Here is a 17,735-nt window from a genome sequence, read left to right as displayed (position 1 = left end):
TTTTTTTTTTTTTTTGTTGAAAAATGTAAACTAAACCCTTCACATGTTTTAAAATTTTTAATTTAAACCTCTAAACTTTTTAAAATTTAAAGTTGACCCCTTCAAACTCTATAATCAAGTTCCACTGCTGCCTGCATGCATGCACACATATGCATTCTTATTGAATGCAAAGTTCTGCCTGTCTGGAAATAACTTGTTTCTTCCAACTGCATTTCTGTAGAACTGAACACTTGTAATAAATTTTATGTCTTCGACTCCGTCCCAGTTTTATTAATGGAGTTCTTAATTGAATATGCATGTTTTTCCCGAACTCTAACCTAATTTTATGCATGTAATAACGGTCTAAAACATGACACTATAACAGTTAATATTCTGCTATGAAAAATAATAACTGGGAAATTTAAAAAAATATAATATAAAGTTAAAATTTTCTAGTTTGGTTGGCCTGACCATGCCTGCACATATATATAAATACGAAAGCAATAGTCTAATGGGTAAATTACGTGTTTAGTACCTAAACTATCATTTTTAGTATGTTTTAGTATCTAAACTTTTATTTTTTTTTTCAAAATCATACCTAAAGTTTACTTTTTATTTCATTTTAGTATCATGTCATTGAAAACTTTAGTTTTTGTTTCATTTTAGTATCCCATTCAAAATTTAAGATTTGAAAAAATTTGAAAGTTTTAGTACCTAAACAGACCAAAACTGATAATTTATGTACAAAAAGCATTAAGTTTTTAACGGCAGATACTAAAATGAAAACTAAATATTAGGTGTGATTTCGAAAAAACTGAAAAATCCAATATTAAAACATATCAAAACTGATAGTTTAGATTTTAAATGTGTAATTTACCCTAGTTTAATTTATATAGATTTTTTATGAAGAAAACTTGGTCATGCAGTCCAAGTCTTCAGCACATGGTGATGAATAGTTATCATATTGCTTATTATTTTGAAAAGAAAAAAAAAACCCTTCGATTCTATCGTGTATATCATATTATTGTTTTTTTCTCATACAAAGGTGGTAAGCAGCTCAAATCTTATTACGTAATACTAAAATTACCAACACGTGGAATTTTTATAACATAATAATGTATAAAAATTTATATAAATAAATAATATTTTAAACACATACATAATAAAAATAAATATATAAATGTTAGGGTGTGAACATTCAAATGTTAAAATGTTGAGAGTTATCTTTTGTAACAACCCGAAAATTTCAAAATAATATTTAATTGGGAATTGAGGTTTTAATTGTGAAAATTGGTGGATGTTGGGGACTAAATTGGAAGTTTTTAAAACTTATAGCTTGTTTTAGAGTTAAAGAAAATTCAGGGACCAAGCCCTGAATTTACCCAAAAAAATTAGGTATTTGGTTTATATATATGATATAAACCAATTCCTCCCAAATTCCCTCTCTCAACCTCAACTTCCGACGACGATTCTGACACCGTCCGAATTCCGATCGTCGTTTTGAAAGTACCATCGTGTTCGTTATTGAGTCAGGAACAATCCCCTCAATTTAATTGAAGCGAAACGCTGCCAAACGTCGTGAATTTCAAGTCAAAGCATCGACGTTTTTTTTAAGCTCAATAGCCTAGAAAATCCTAAATTCATCGCCGATCGTTGCTCCTTTTACGACACCTCCCGCACCATCGTGTTCCTTGTGCCGTTCCGAGTCCGCCGGTGTCATCCTCGATCTCCATTTACGGCGGCGCGTGGGGAGGTGGATCAGTTAAAGATTCGGCCGAGTGGAAATCGAGCTCTCCGCCGTTCAAAAATTTGAACCGATCTTTGTAAGTATCTCGAAATCACTCAAAATAATTTTTAGAAATTTTTCCGTGATTTTTAGAGCCCCGGAGGACGTCGCACGCGCCACACGCCGCCGCAGGCGAGTGAACGCTGGAAACCGGTTTTGACCGGTTTAACCGGTTTTGAACCGATTTTGACCGGTTTGACCGGTCACGACCCGTTTACCCGTTTACCCGACCCGACCCGTTGACCCGACCCGACCCGTTGACAATTGACCGGTGCTATTATGGGAATTAATTCGGTTTTGGTGCTATTCTGGGAATTAATTCGAAATGGGTGCTATTTTGGTAATTTTTTTAAAAGGTGCTATTTGTGTAAAATGTTTGACAGTTTGTTGACCTCCTTTGACCAGAACTTTGACCGGCTTTGACCAACTATTAAACGACCTTTGTTTTCGACCAAGATATCCTGATAGTTTTCGACGTTCCGAATCCGTTTTGGGGTCCGTTTTGCTAAATTCAAACCCGAAAGTCTCCAAAATCATCAGTCAACCCCGTTGACTTTAATTTTGACCAAGAATTCGAAATTTCGGAAGGTCATACTTTATATTTTTCGACGTCCTGAATTTGATTCCGAAGTCCGTTTTGCCAAATTCTGACCCGAAATTCCCGAATCGAGCTTGTAAACCCAAAAGGCTTAATATTTTAATATTTTGATTATTTAAATGAGATTTGGTCAAGGATTTTTTTCAATAAAATATTTTATGAAGGTACTCGTGTTTCACCTGAGCAAGGATCAATTAGGTCCGGTATTATCTGTTCGTTAGATCAGCCTGAACCGCGTACTACGAGAATTAACCGTAGGTTTCCGTATATTATTTAAATAATATTTAGATTATTTATATTAGGATTCCAATATGGATTTTTCCAATTCGTAGGGTCTAGCGCTGCAGCAGAACGTGATCGACATACCCAGTAATAGGCTTCCCTATCTGATTCCCAGACTGTTACAGGTGTGTTTCCTAACAGTATTATATTACTGATTTAAATAATTTATCTGAATACCGAGTATTTGATATTTGATTGCTGTATATTCTGATATAATTTCTGAATTAAGGTATTTCATACCGATTTCTGAGATCTGCTTATCTGATATCTGAATTATTGATTTGAATTCTGATTTCCGTATTTCTGCATATGGTTTCTAAGTATGAAATATTTGTTATGTTTTAAGTGATTAATCATTGTTTTCAATTGAATACATTCATTGTCATTTGGGGGGTATTGTTGAAGGAAGATTATCTGCAGACTTCTCGGCTTTGTGCTCAGGGTCTAAATGGCATGTGCGGTTGGGTGTATGGTTCTGGGGAACCTACACAACTATGATGTGAACGGATGGGGGTAGTGTTCATGTTTTAAAAATAAAAATAAAAACATATTGCATAAACCGATTTCATTGAAAGATTTTATCTGTATATTTTTCTTATATACTGTATGGAGCACACTGAGCTTTTTAGCTCATTCTGTAGTTTTTACCCTTTTTCAGATAGTAGCAGACAGTAAGCTAGCAGATTTGGCATCAGTGGAAATCAACTACTTATTTTATACGAACATATATTTCTATATGTTTTTCAGTTATGTTTGGTGACATGTATTTGCTATAATTTTGGACATATCTGCATTATTAATATAATGTATTGTAAGATAAAAAAAAACCTCTGAATGGGATATGTGACCACTTAGGTTTGAGTCTAACTCACAGACCGGGTCTTGGGGGTTACATCTTTAAACATATACTACCTTATACTTATTCTAAATTAATAAGAAATGTAATGATTAATTTGACAAAAAAAACCATATTACGGTCTATGGTGACGAATGTATGTACAAGTCAAGTGAGTACGTGTCCACTTTAGAACTTAAATTTTTCTATGTTAATGTTAAAAGGGAATTTTACAGGAAATGTGCTTCATCTATTTTATTCATCATAATAATGGTTTACAAAGCTAAGGTATTTATATACAGCCACTAGCAGTTATTAATCTAACTAACATATTAACTGATTAATAACTGCCTAACTAACTAAATAACTGAAATCTAACACTCCCCCTCAAGTTGGTGGTTAAAGATGTCAATTAACCCCAACTTGGAAATCTAGTATTCATGTTGTTGAACTCCCAAGGCTTTTGTCAAAATGTTTGTCTGTTGATATGTTGTCTTCACATGCTCAGTTTCAATCATTCCTTCTTGAATTTTCTCTCAAACAAAATGGCAATCAATTTCAATGTACTTTATTCTTTCATGAAAAACCGGATTTGCTGCTATTTGAAGAGTTGCCTTGTTGTCACACATCAACTTTATTGGTCCTATGTTTTTGAACCCGAGTTCACTTAACAAACCTGTTAACCAAACTATTTCTGCAGCAGTCACTGCCATACTACATTATTCTGCCTCAACAGATGACCTTGCAATTAGGCTTTGTTTCTTGGATTTCCAAGACAACAAAGAGTCTCCCAGTTTTATATAAAAACCTGCCACTGATCTTCTAGTCGTTGGGCAAGTTGCCCAATTTGAGTCACAAAAAGCTTGAAGTTGGCAACGACTTTCTGCACTCAGCAACACTTCTTGACCTGGACTGCCTTTAATATATCTAACCACCCTCAAAACTGCTTCAAAATGTGATTTCTTTGGTTGCTGGATAAATTGACTTAGTAATTGCACTGAATAAGCAATGTCAGGTCTTGTATTAATAAGGTAAATTAACTTTCCAATCAACCTTTGATAGCTTGTCTTGTCTTTTAGCAATTCATATTCTGAATTATCAATTGGATCTTCTGAATTCAACCTTTTATTTTATTCCAAATGTGTTACAGCAGGCCTAGCACCCCATAGTCCAGTTTCTTCAATTAATTCCAAGGCATACTTCCTTTGATTTATAACTATTCCTTTTTCTGATCTCAATATTTCCAAACCAAGAAAATACCTTAGTTCACCAAGATCCTTCATCTTTAAATTTCTGTTCAAAATTCCTTTGAGTTCTTCAATTAATCCATTGTCATTTACAGTTATCAAAAGATCATCCACATATATGAGCATTATGACAATTTTGCTTCCTTGTGATTTAGTAAACAATGAATAATCAAATTTGCTTTGAGAATAACCTACCATTAGAATTGCCTCTGTCAGCTTCATGTTTCATTGTCTTGAAGCATGCTTTAATCCATACAAGGATTTTTGCAGTCTGCACACCCTGGTCTCCCCCTGATTGCAAAAACCTTCAGGCTAGGACATGTATACCTCCTCAACTAAATCACCTTGGAGGAATGCATTATAAACATCCATCTGAAAAAGAGGCCAATAATGAATGGAAGCAAGAGCAAGAACTGCCCTGACAGTGACCATCTTTGCTACATGAGAGAAGGTCTCAACATAATCAACTCTTTGTTTTTGAGTGTACCCTTTAGTAACAAGACGAGTTTTAAACCTTTATACTTCCCCATTCGAATTGTATTTGATTCGGTACACCCACTTACTTCCAATAGGAGTCTTATCAGATGGCAGGGAAACCAATGACCAGGTATTATTTGATTTCAAAGCTAAAATCTCCTCATTCATGGCTTTAATCCAGACAGGATTTTGAATAGATTCTTTATAAGTCTTAGGCTCAACCAAATGAGAAATAGAAGAAAGAAAAAGTTGAGTTTTAACAGGGAGATGAGAATAAGAAAGAAAATTAGAAATGAGATAAATACCTGGAATAGACGAAGAATAGTAGGACTGCACATAATTATGTAACCAAACAGGCTATTTTTTTACCCTAGTAGACTGTCTAGGAGGAACAAGAATGTTACTTGACAAAGAATCATCATAAATAATAGGTTGAAGTTGAGGTTGAGGTAGATCAGAAACATTTGTTGAAGCTTGAGTGATGCAGACCGGTATGAAGAAACAGAAAGTATAGAAGAAGAATGACTCAATGAAGAATTGGGTTGAGTAGAGTGAAAAGGCATGACCAGAAAATCTGAATCAAAAACATCTTGAACAGGGAAAAATAATGAAGATGAAGAAATAGGAAAATGAAAAGGGAAAATATCCTCATGAAACTTTACATCTCTATTAACAAAGAATGTTTGTTTTTCAAGATTAAACAAGAGGTATCCTTTTTGAGTTGCAGAATTTCCCATGAAGATGGAAGGTATTGCTTTTGAAGAGAATTTGTCTTTGTATTTTGGTTGAGTGGCATAACATAAACACCCAAAAACTCTCATATGAGAAAGATTAGGTGGTTTACCATGAAGGAGTTCAAAATGGCTTTTGCCAGCTAAAGAGGAATAAGTCAACCTATTAATTATGTAACAGGTTGTGTTGACACATTCTCCCCAAAATTTAACAGGGACTTGGGAATGAAATTTGAGAGCTCTGGCTACCTCTAGTAAATGTTTATGTTTTCTTTTAGCAATACCATTTTGCTGAGGAGTATGAACACATGAACTTTGATGAACAATGCCCAATGAAGAAAAAAAAGAACACTTAGTGGCAAAGAATTCAGAACCATTACTTCTAATTAACTTAATTGTGACTAAAAATGGTTTTTCACATAAGCAAAGAAATGTTTTAAAGAGAGGATTGCATCACTCTTAAGCCCCAACAGGAAAATCCAAGACATCCTTGTGTGATCATCAATAATGGTTATAAAAGACTTATAACCACTATAAGTAGAAATCCTATAAACCCCATAGGTCAATATGTATTAAATCAAAGGGTTTAGATGCTCTAAAAATACTGTATGGAAAGGGTAACCTAGACTGTTTAACAAGATGACAAACAAAACACTTATGGATATAGTCAGTATGAAACTTGTAAGACTGTAAGTATGGTATTTTATGTAAACTGGATAAAGAAGAATGCTCTAAACGAGCATGCCAAAGCATAGTATTATTAACAGTTGAAAGACTCATACAAGTAGAAGAACCATAGGATGGTGTACATTAAAAAAGAATTACAATAAGAAACAAAAGAAATACCAGAACCAAAAGTAGATAAATCAAAAAAAATATATCCCGCTAGACTCTCTATCAATCCCCTTCATCCTTCAAGTGGAGAGGTCCTGTAATATGCAAAATTCAAGGTAAAAAGAAACACTGCAATTAAATTCTTTGGTTAATTTGGAAACATATAGGATGTTATGAGAAAATTTAGGAACAAACAAGACATTTGTAAGGGAATGATCCTGGTTAAGGCAAAAAGAACCTATATGTGTGATAGGAGCTAATTGACCATTATGTAAATGTACAAACCTAGAGTTCGATGCATATGGAATATGAGAGATTAACCTTTGAAAATCAGTTAACATATGGTCAGTAGCATATGTATCTAATATCCAGTTGAAAAAAAGATTAGTAAAACTAGTATTGGCAGAATCAGTACCTTCAAGATTTACTGTTGGATCCATAGAAGGTTCTTTGTTCAAGAGGTTAAGGATTTGATTGTACTGAGCGCATGTGAACACAAGAACAGTGGAAGCAGCATCTTGTTGTGACTCAGGACTAGCCTGATTGTGAGAACCAAGAGCAGATCGACTAGAAGCCAAAGCCACATGAATCATTTCTTCTTGGAGAACTTGAAATCAGCAGGAAATCCAATTAGCCTATAACAAATTCTCACGTTTATGCCCTCGAATCTTACAATGATCACACACACCAGAAAACTTATTTTTATCACTATACACAGCAGAATTATAGTACATAACAGAAACTTCAGAAATTAGAGAAAGAACAGAAGAGTGAACCCTCTGCGATTCTTCCTGAACAAGCATCAAGTACGCATGATTTACAGATGACAATGGTTGCATAAGCAGGATCTGACTTCGCACAGCAGCATACATCTCATTGTGACCCATGAGAAATTGAAACAATTTTTTTTGAGTGTGGTGAGCAGATGTGCGTTGTAAAAGAACATAACCGCAAGAAGAAATCAAAACCAAAGCATCATACTCATCCCAAAGTAATTTTAAGCGACTAAAATAGGCTAAAATTGTATAATCACCTTGAGTTAGGAGCACAATTTCACGATGAAGGAAGAACGTCCGAGATCCATCAATCTTATCAAATCTTTCCTTCAGGTCTTGCCAAACTAAAGCAACACTGGACGCGAAAATGATGCCAGCCGAGAGATCTTTACCCACCGTATTGAAGATCCATGATAATACGATAGCATTGCTTCTCTCCCATTGTGAATGTAATGATTCGTCAAAATCTTCTTTCCGGCAATCACCAGTGACAAAATCTAACTTGTTCTTCGTAAGCAGAGCAATCTTCATATATCTACTCCATACACCATAATTTTCGATGCCGAGAAGTTGATGCGAGACAAGAAGAAAACCAGGTGCATCAGAGGCATGAAAGAACAACGGGTGATTGAAATCAATGACAAAATTTCCATGGCAACCAAAGAGGAAAAAAGGGGAAGAAAAAACCCTAAATTAATTTTGACCGAGAAAAACGAATTCACGGGAAGCAGATCGACTGAGTCATGATACCATGTTAAAAGGAAATTTTACAAGAAATGTGCTTCATCTATTTTATTCATCATAATAATGGTTTACAAAGCTAATGTATTTATATACAACCACTAGCAATTATTAATCTAACTAACATATTAACAAATTAATAACAACCTAACTAACTAAATAACTGAAATCTAACAGTTAGTTGTTCATTTGATTTAAGTTGCCTATCCTCATATGATTTTTTTGTTATTAATATATATGTATCTGTCCTAAAAATATATTGTTAAATCGTCAATGAGGTTATAAATTTATGATTATTTCAAGACTTAATGAAAAATAATACAAATTTAGGAATAATTAAAAGATTAATAAAATATAAATAAATTACAGAAAATACCAAAATAACAGTGTATGGGAAAAAACTGAAAGATCAAAACGAAAATGAAAAATATCCCGGGAAGGTGCAGACAAAGCATTACCCCAAATAAGGCTGTAAAATCAGGTAATCGGACAGGTTTCAGTCGGATCTTGACAGGTCGGGTAAAATTGGGTACAGGTCAAGTTAGGTCAATTTGATGGTTTGACTCGGATCAGGTCGGGTACAGGTCAAATCAGTCAGGGTCATTTTCAGGTTGATTTGCTGCCAAATCCAGATCGGGTTCAGGTCATGTCATTTTTAGTTCGGATCGATGTCAGTTCAGGTCAAAACAGTTCATGTCCGAAGCAGATAAAGACCAAGTTGATTCAGGTTCAGGTGAACTTCATTCAGATCTCGTTCAGATCGGGTCACATCATTGACAGATAAAATTCAGGTCGAATGTTTACCGAATACATATTGAGTTTAGGTCGGGTCGTTTTTATTTTTGGATTAATTATTTTATCATCTTTCGTGATTGTTGAATTGCAAGTTGTAATTGTATATGATTTCAAGTAAATTAAAAAAAATATATTCATGGATCAATTTTGTAAAAAATATAAATTTAAGGATAAAATTGAAGAAATGTAAAATTACAAATAAAATTTTAAAATGTAAATTAAATAGCACACATAGGTAAGGGACCAAATCGAAATAAATTTAAAATGTGAGGTTTAAATTAATATAAAAAAGGACTAAATTATACTCATTTAAAAAGTTATGGGCCAGTTACAAAAATATAAATAACAACTAACAATGGGCCAAATAAAGATGCAAATATAAATTTAAGGACTAAATTGAATATATATAAAAGTAAAAGACTTAAAATTGAAATAAATTAAAAAAACAAAAGGATGAAATCGAAATAAATGCAAAATGTGAAGAAATAATGAAAAAATATAGTAAATTTCATTCATTTAAAAAATTGAAAAAAAATTATAATATATATATATATATAATATAAGTTTATATTATAAACTATATAATTATTATAAGCTATATGTATATAAATTATGTTTATATGAACTATATATATAAACTATGTATATAAACTATATATGTATAAGCTATAAAAAGTATATAGTTTATATATTAATATAAACTATTTATATTAATATAGTATATATATGTATGTATAACTAATATAAGTAATATATATATATATATATATATATAGTTTATAGAAACACTATGCATAAACTATATAAAGTAATAAAGTATATAGTTTATAGAAATTTTAAACCCTAAATCAATCCCTAAATCTTAACCTCTAAACTTTAAACCCTAAACCCTAAACTATGTATGTAGCTTATAGTACATGTATATATAAACTATGTATATATGTTTAATGATATATATATATATATATATATATATATCATTAAACATAAGAGACTAAAGTAGAAGATTCTAAAATTAACATTAACATTTAATAATTATGGACATTAAAGAAAGAAGAGAAAATTAAAAATAATTAGAATTATATACATGGCTAAATTGTTAAATGTTAATGTTAATTTTAGAATAAACTCATTTGAATATATATATATATATAAACCTAATCCATTTCATTGGGTATTAAACCTTCCTGACATACCCGAAATTCCCAAAATTCCCTCAAAAGTTTTCCCACCTATAAATTTGTCAATTATAAAATCAAAATTTGCCAATTCACACCTTTAAATTCCTGCCACTCATGTGAATATTTTTTTGAATAAACTCGTTTGAATATATATATATATAAACTATAGGATAACTCTGTAAAAAGGTCACATTTTGGGACCTTTTCACTTAAGTTATTGAATGTCTAAGAGCTCATTTAGGACCATGTAGATGCATTTAGTTGCATGTGGTGGAATTCGGTTTGTCGCGACATTTTATTTTTAAAGCGGTGCTACTTTATGGGAAAGGTGTTTGTCTAATGATATGCAAAGATTGAGAGCAAGGAAAAAAGAAAAGGAAATGCCGTGACATAAGGAGACGGCTAAGCAAAATTAAAATGCCAAGTTAGATTGGCATTTCGAAAGCGTACAAAGTGAAAGAATATATTTTTGAAGCCAGCTGTCCCCCACTTTCACGAGAAATCTACCTCGAATATTCGCCTGGAGGGATCGGCGCTGCTACAGCCGATCATGTTGACCACGCCGTCTGCTCTGTAGATCCTGCATGTCCTTGGGCTTCTGTAGCGGGATCATGCCGGGTACTCAGCCAACAACCCAGGCTGGATCATAACCAGCTCTGCCTGATCCTCAAGGAATTTAACCATGGTTTGGGGGTATCCTAGGAAAGTCAACACCAAGTCCTAGGGTTAATTTTCCCCTATAAATAGAGGATGAAGATATATTAAAGAAGACTTGGGGTTCTACATTGATTTGAGCTTAAAATTTAGAGAGAGAAGGTCCTACTTTTCTCTGTCAATCCTACTTGCCGTGGCATTTCTCTGTGACAAGCCTGAGGGAGTGGCGTTCTAGACATCCGAGAGGAGCTAGTTTGCTAGGAACAGTTCGTGGTGGCCGAGGGAAGCTTCGACAATGCACGTCGAAAGCTTTTCCTCCTTCCCTTAGTTCTCTATTTTCATATTTTATCACTTGGGTTGTAAGGAACGAATAAACTTTCTTTGTGCTTGCTTATTTCGAACCCCACTATGAACTAATCCTATTTGGTGGGAGTTTATTTTGGATGTTTAAACTTTATTTCAATGAATGGTTGTTTCTCTATGCTATAATATGTTTTGTCTATGAAGTGTAGTGCCTTAAGGTTGTAAGAGCTACGAGAGTAGCCATTCCTTAGGGGATTCTTTGGGTTCGAGAGTATATCGAGATAATATATCCTTAGTGTTCGAGAGAAACTAGGGAGGAACCACATAAACAAGGGGTTCTAGATAGTAACTAGGCCTAATCCACCTTAGAGATAAGGTTAGGATTTCATTCGACTAAAAGGAGTTATGCATAAACGATAAGTTAGATGTTAATGTTGCCGTAAAAAGGTATTGCCGTAAAAAGGTATTGCCGAGACATATCCTGTTATCTAGACCAATAGGTTCACTGCAGGGGTTTACGCCAATCAGTTTTTCCAGGGCATCTTTAATCTGTCGAGTCTCTTACTAGAGATAGCATAGGGCACCTTAGTAGACTCTGTCGGGCAGACTAGGCATAGAAGAAAGACCATTCGAAGAAGTAGACTTAGATTTTCCTTAGTAACTCCTATCACTCACTTTCATAGTACCTTGTCGTGTGAGAAAGACAAAATCCTATTAATCAACTCACATATTTACATTCCATTTTGCCTTGACATTTCCATCTGTTTGCACTAAACACAATCTATTTTGCCACGACATATCCATTTGCTACCACATTACCATCGTTTTATTTCCACATCAGTCATTCCATTTTGCCACAACATTATCATTTGTATATACCATCACTAACTTTACTTAGGTGACATATTAAAGTGCCTTGACAAACTTATTTGATTTCCCCTAATCCCTGTGGAGACGATACTCACTTATCATTGTATTACTTGTTCGATTGTGTATACTTGTACATATATCCGCACTCATTTTTAGTACTCACAAACAAATGACACTATATAAAGTAAATTACTTATAGAGTTTATAGAAACACTATGCATAAACTATATAAAGTAATAAATTATATATTTTATAAAAACTCTAAATTTTAAACCCTAAACCCTAAACTATATATGTATAGACACATTTGATAATTCATATATAGTTTATATAAACAATATATTATATAAATTATATATGTAACATTAATCTATAGTCTATATACAATAGTTAATATCTGTAACATATAGTATATGTATACATGTAAACTATATATGTAACTTATAGTACATATATGTATAAACTATGTATAGTATATATAAACTATATATATATATATAACATATAGTATATGTATATATACAATCTATTTATATGTTATATAAACTATATATGTAACCTATAGTTTATAAACAATAGTTTATATTAGTGTACTATATAGTTTATACTTTATAACCTATAGTATATAATTTATAAACTATAATTTATATTAATGTACTATATAGTTTATATTAATGTTAATTATCTTAACTGTAATTTATATTAATATATTATAGTTTATAAGCTATATATTATATTAATATAATTATATTAACTATAATTTATAAACTATACTATATAATTTATAAAATATAGTTATATTAATATTAATTTTATAGACTATATTTATATTAATATTAATTACAAATTATAAACTATATATATATTAAGTTAATATTAATATTAATTATATTAATATAATTAATATATAATTATATTAAGGGCGGAAACTTATTCTCAAAAAAAAATAATTAAGAGCGGGAACTAATATTCACTTTCCATGTGGTGTGTTTCAGTTTTCAATCATCGTTGATTGTTGATTTGCATTAATATATTTTCAATTGTCATTGTTGATTGCTGGGTCAAATTAAAATTACATAATAAATACTTATATTATTAATATAATTTTTTCTTTACATAAATTAAACTATATAATTTACATAAACTAAACTATATTAATTTACATTTAATCATTATTCAATGCCAATATTTTTATTAAACATGTTTTATATAATTTCCATTTAAATAATTTTATTAATTTTATTAATTTTATTAAATAATTTTATATAATAGGTATATTTATTAATTTAATTATCATAATAAATATTTTATTATAACATTTAAAAATAATCATATTAATTTTTTAATTATATCATAAATTCAAAAACTCATAATTTTATTAAAATCTTTTAATTTCGTCCATGATAATATATAAGTTAGGTAAATGTAAGTCAGGTAAATATCAAATCATGTCAATAACAAGTCGGATCATTTACATGTTAGGTTAAAAACAGGTCAGGTTGAAAACATATCGGGTAATACCATTTATTTACCAGGTCAATATCAGGTTCGGGTTCATATTAGTCGGATGCAGGTCGGGTTCGGGTATCATTTTTGCGGTTCAATTCAGGTTCAGGTCGTTCTCAAGTCGGGTGCAGGTCAGGTTCAAATCCATAATTTCCAGGTCCAACTAGAATTCAGGTAAATACCAGTTTCGACTCGAGTCAGTTTCGATTCGCTACAGCACAGGTTAAAAATAATTTTAACTCGAATCGATTTCAGTCAGTTTTACAGGTCGAATTAGCTTTTTACAGCCCAAACCCCAAACGTTGCCTTAAAAATTCTTTCTTTGACTTCTCTTAATGTTTTATTAAGTCATAAAGGTACTACAGTAGCACGTGCCGAACATTGTCCCCTCTTCCCTTCACGCACCTTTTATCACGCGCACTTCCTCACAATGTTATAAATACCGTATTCCCTTACACATCTCAAACTCGAACCCGAATCATAATCTGTTTTAAAAAACTGAGTCGAGTCTCAGTTGTTTGGGTTTTCTCCTCCGCTTCGTCCACCGCCGGACTACCGCTTCTGCCGCCGTAAACACCCGAAATGAAGGCTACCCGATTTTCTTCAGCTAAACCCGTTCAAGCACTAAAGCCGACGAAGACTGTTTCTTTAGATGAAGATCCCGCTAAAGCCTCCGATGCATTGCCGCTTCCTTTGCACGTGACGAATGCTGCTTTTTTTTACCCTTTTCTTCTCGGTGGTTTACTTCCTTATTTCCCATTGACGTGAAAAGATCCGTACCTCCACGCCTCTCCACGTCGTCACCTTTTCCGAGATCGTCGCGATTATCGCCTTTGTAGCATCGTTCATTTACCTTTTAGGGTTCTTCGGGATTGACTTTGCTCAGTCTTTGGTTTTCCGACCGTCCCCCGACGTTTGGATTTCCGAGGACGATGAAGAGGAAAATAAAGGTTTGCTTTGTAAAGAAGATGCCCGTAAAGTCCCTTGTGGACAAGCTCTCGTTTGCTCCCTTTGCTGGCTCCTCAGGCACCCATCGTAACTGCCCAGAAAGTTTTCGATGAAAAGCATGTGACAGTTTTAACGGAGGAAAACGAGGAGATAATTAAATCCGTAGTGGCGGGAACAACCCCTTCTTATTCGTTGGAATTGAAACTAGGTGACTGCAAGAGAGCGGATGCAATCAGGCGTGAGGTGTTGTAGAGATTAACCGAGAACTCGTTGTCTGGATTGCCCTTGGAGGGGTTCAATTACGAGTCGGTTTTAGGTCAGTGTTGCGAGATGCCGGTCGGGTACATGCAGATTCCCGTGGGAATCGCTGGCCCTCTGTTGCTTAATGAAAGAGAGTTCTCTGTTCCTATGGCAAGATGCTTGGTGGCCAGCACTAATAGGGGATGCAAGGCTATTCATTTGTCCGGTTGAGCTACTTGTGTTCTGTTGAAAGATGGAATGACTAGAGCCCCGGTTGTACGGTTCGGTACAGCGAAAAGGGTAGTTGATTTTGTATTTGGAGGATCCCGATAACTTCGAGACCTTATTTGTTGTTTTCAACAGGTTCGTTTCGACCTTTTTTGAATTCCGGATCGATTGATTTACAACTCAAGCTAATATATGTAATGGTTTATTGAAAGTTTTGGATTTTTTTTGTTGTTGCAGATCAAGTAGATTTGGTAGGCTTCAAGGTGTCAAGTGTGCAATTGCAGGGAAAAATCTGTACATGAGATTCACTTGCAGTACCGGTGATGCCATGGGGATGAACATGGTTTCCAAGGGAGTCCAAAATGTTTTGGATTTCCTTCAAACCGATTTCCCTGACATGGATGTCATTGGCATCTCTTGTGAGTTTCTTTTTTTTTCATAGACTTGCAATATTTATGTTATATATCTATTTACCGCTCGACTTCGATTACTGAATGTTATGAATTTGTTCATGTAGGAAACTTTTGTTCAGACAAAAAACCGGCTGCGGTAAATTGGATCGAAGGACGAGGCAAATCTGTTATCTGTGAAGCCATCATTCCAGGTGATGTGGTGAGGAAGGTCTTGAAGACAAGTGTGGAATCTCTCGTGGAGCTTAACATGCTTAAGAACCTTACTGGCTCAACCATGGCTGGAGCTCTGGGTGGATTCAACGCTCATGCCGGTAACATTGTGTCTGCAGTCTACATAGCTACTGGCCAAGATCCGGCTCAAAACATCAAGAGCTCTCATTGCATCACCATGATGGAAGCTGTTAACGACGACAAGGACCTTCACGTCTCTGTCACAATGCCTTCTATCGAGGTAACCAATCGTGTCTGATTATCGAAACACAAGAATTCAAATTACCAAAACAATATCCTGGTTATTGATTGATGTTAGTGCCTAATTATCTGTATTGCCCCCATGATTCATCCTTTAGGTTGGCACTGTTGGTGGTGGAACTCAACTTGCATCTCAGTCAGCCTGTTTGAATTTACTCGGAGTGAAAGGTGCGAGCAAAGAGATGCCCGGAGCGAATTCGAGGACACTGGCAACCATAGTAGCCGGTGCCGTCCTTGCGGGGGAGTTGTCGCTCATGTCTGCAATTTCAGCCGGTCAACTAGTAAATAGTCATATGAAGTACAATAGGACAAGCAAGGATGTTTCCAAGGCTTCTTCCTAGAGAGGAGAAAAGTCCCCATGGAAGAAATGCACAAAGGAAACAAATCTCTTTGTAATAAGTTGGAAGGAGATATGGTCTATTTTTAATTTTTATTTTAAACAAAAGCCCAGGGCATGTAACCTGATAACACGAGTAAAATAATAGAATTGTTAATTAACATATTTTTCCTGAGTTTTGCCTTTTTTGTATTGTTTATTTAATGATTTATTATAATCTTGATTATTTCACCGATTGGGTTGGTTTTATTAATTTAAATAACACTAAATTGGTGATTTATTGAGTATATTAGAAAGATCTTTGCCAGTGTGGGACGAAACAAAGATCTATAAAAGATGCCCTTCCAAGCATGATCATCATGAATAAACTTTGAAGGCATAAATGTGATTACTCCAAATAAAATGACAAGTTTCCTATTGATACGATTTATGAAAAATATTAAAAATAAAAACTTGATGAGAAAAGTATAAATAGGGGCAAATAAATTTTTGGGTAAATTATGCATTTAATACTTAAACTATCAGTTTTGATTCATTTTAATATTTAAACTTTCAAAACCATACTTAAAGTTTAATTTTTGTTTCATTTTAGTACCTTTCAAAATTTAACATTAAATTTTGAACAATATGAAAGTTTAAATACTAAAACTGACCGAAACTGATAATTTAAGTATTAAATATGTAGTTTACCCTAAATTGTACTATGATCCTAAATCTTTGAGATGTGAACAAACGTATTTATTGACATTACGAAATTTCATGTTGATCCAAGTATAACTTAAATCACAATCTCTAATAATCATAAAATAATATATTTAAATTGATTTAGGAAAAAAACATATAGTGAAAGTAACTGATTAAAAGATAAAATTCTTTTATCTAAATTATAAAAAAAATATTACCATTAACTCATAAAATCTTTTAATTTTTTCTCAACCCTCAACACAAAATAATTTATTAGTTAAATAAATAAAAAATAAGCCAAAGTTTCATCATATATGTAATTATACACACATTTTAATCCATTATTTATCGTGATTATTTTGTTTTTCACAATAATTTCCCTTATTGAGATTAGGGACGAAATTGAAATTAGATAATAAAATTAAATCATTTTTAATTTTAATATTTTAAAATTAAAACTTAATTTTATAAACTTTTAAACTATTAAAAACCAAAAATTATCATTAAATTTTAAATTTAATTCTATTCAGATTAAAAGAAAAGAGGATTTTACGAGAAAGGAGATGAGTGCTTCTAGACGGAGCCAAGATTTTAATTTAAGGAGAGTAAATATAATTAATCATAGAAAATGAGGAGGAGACAAAGTATAATTGACCATGAAAAACGAGGAGACAAAATCAAAATAAACTAAAATATAGAGCCCTAATTTAACATTTTACCATATAATTTTTTAATAATAAATAAATTGGGGGTGGCAATGCCCCCGGGACATATGGTGACTTCGTCCCTGCTAACGATAGAAGGAAATATGAGGGAACA

At 33.0% G+C, this 17,735-nt stretch overlaps 1 pseudogene; it reads left to right on the top strand.

Annotated features, from left to right (window-relative positions):
- The first annotated feature begins 14,162 nt into the window (after positions 1-14,162).
- Positions 14,163-16,326, top strand: LOC120217185 (annotated as a pseudogene).
- Positions 16,327-17,735: the final 1,409 nt, after the last annotated feature.

This window comes from Hibiscus syriacus, unplaced genomic scaffold (assembly GCF_006381635.1).
Source record: "Hibiscus syriacus cultivar Baekdansim isolate YM2019G1 unplaced genomic scaffold, ASM638163v2 tig00110186_pilon, whole genome shotgun sequence".
NCBI lineage: Eukaryota > Viridiplantae > Streptophyta > Magnoliopsida > Malvales > Malvaceae > Hibiscus > Hibiscus syriacus.
Note: the sequence above shows the minus strand (reverse complement) of the source record. Positions and strands in the feature narration are given on the sequence as shown.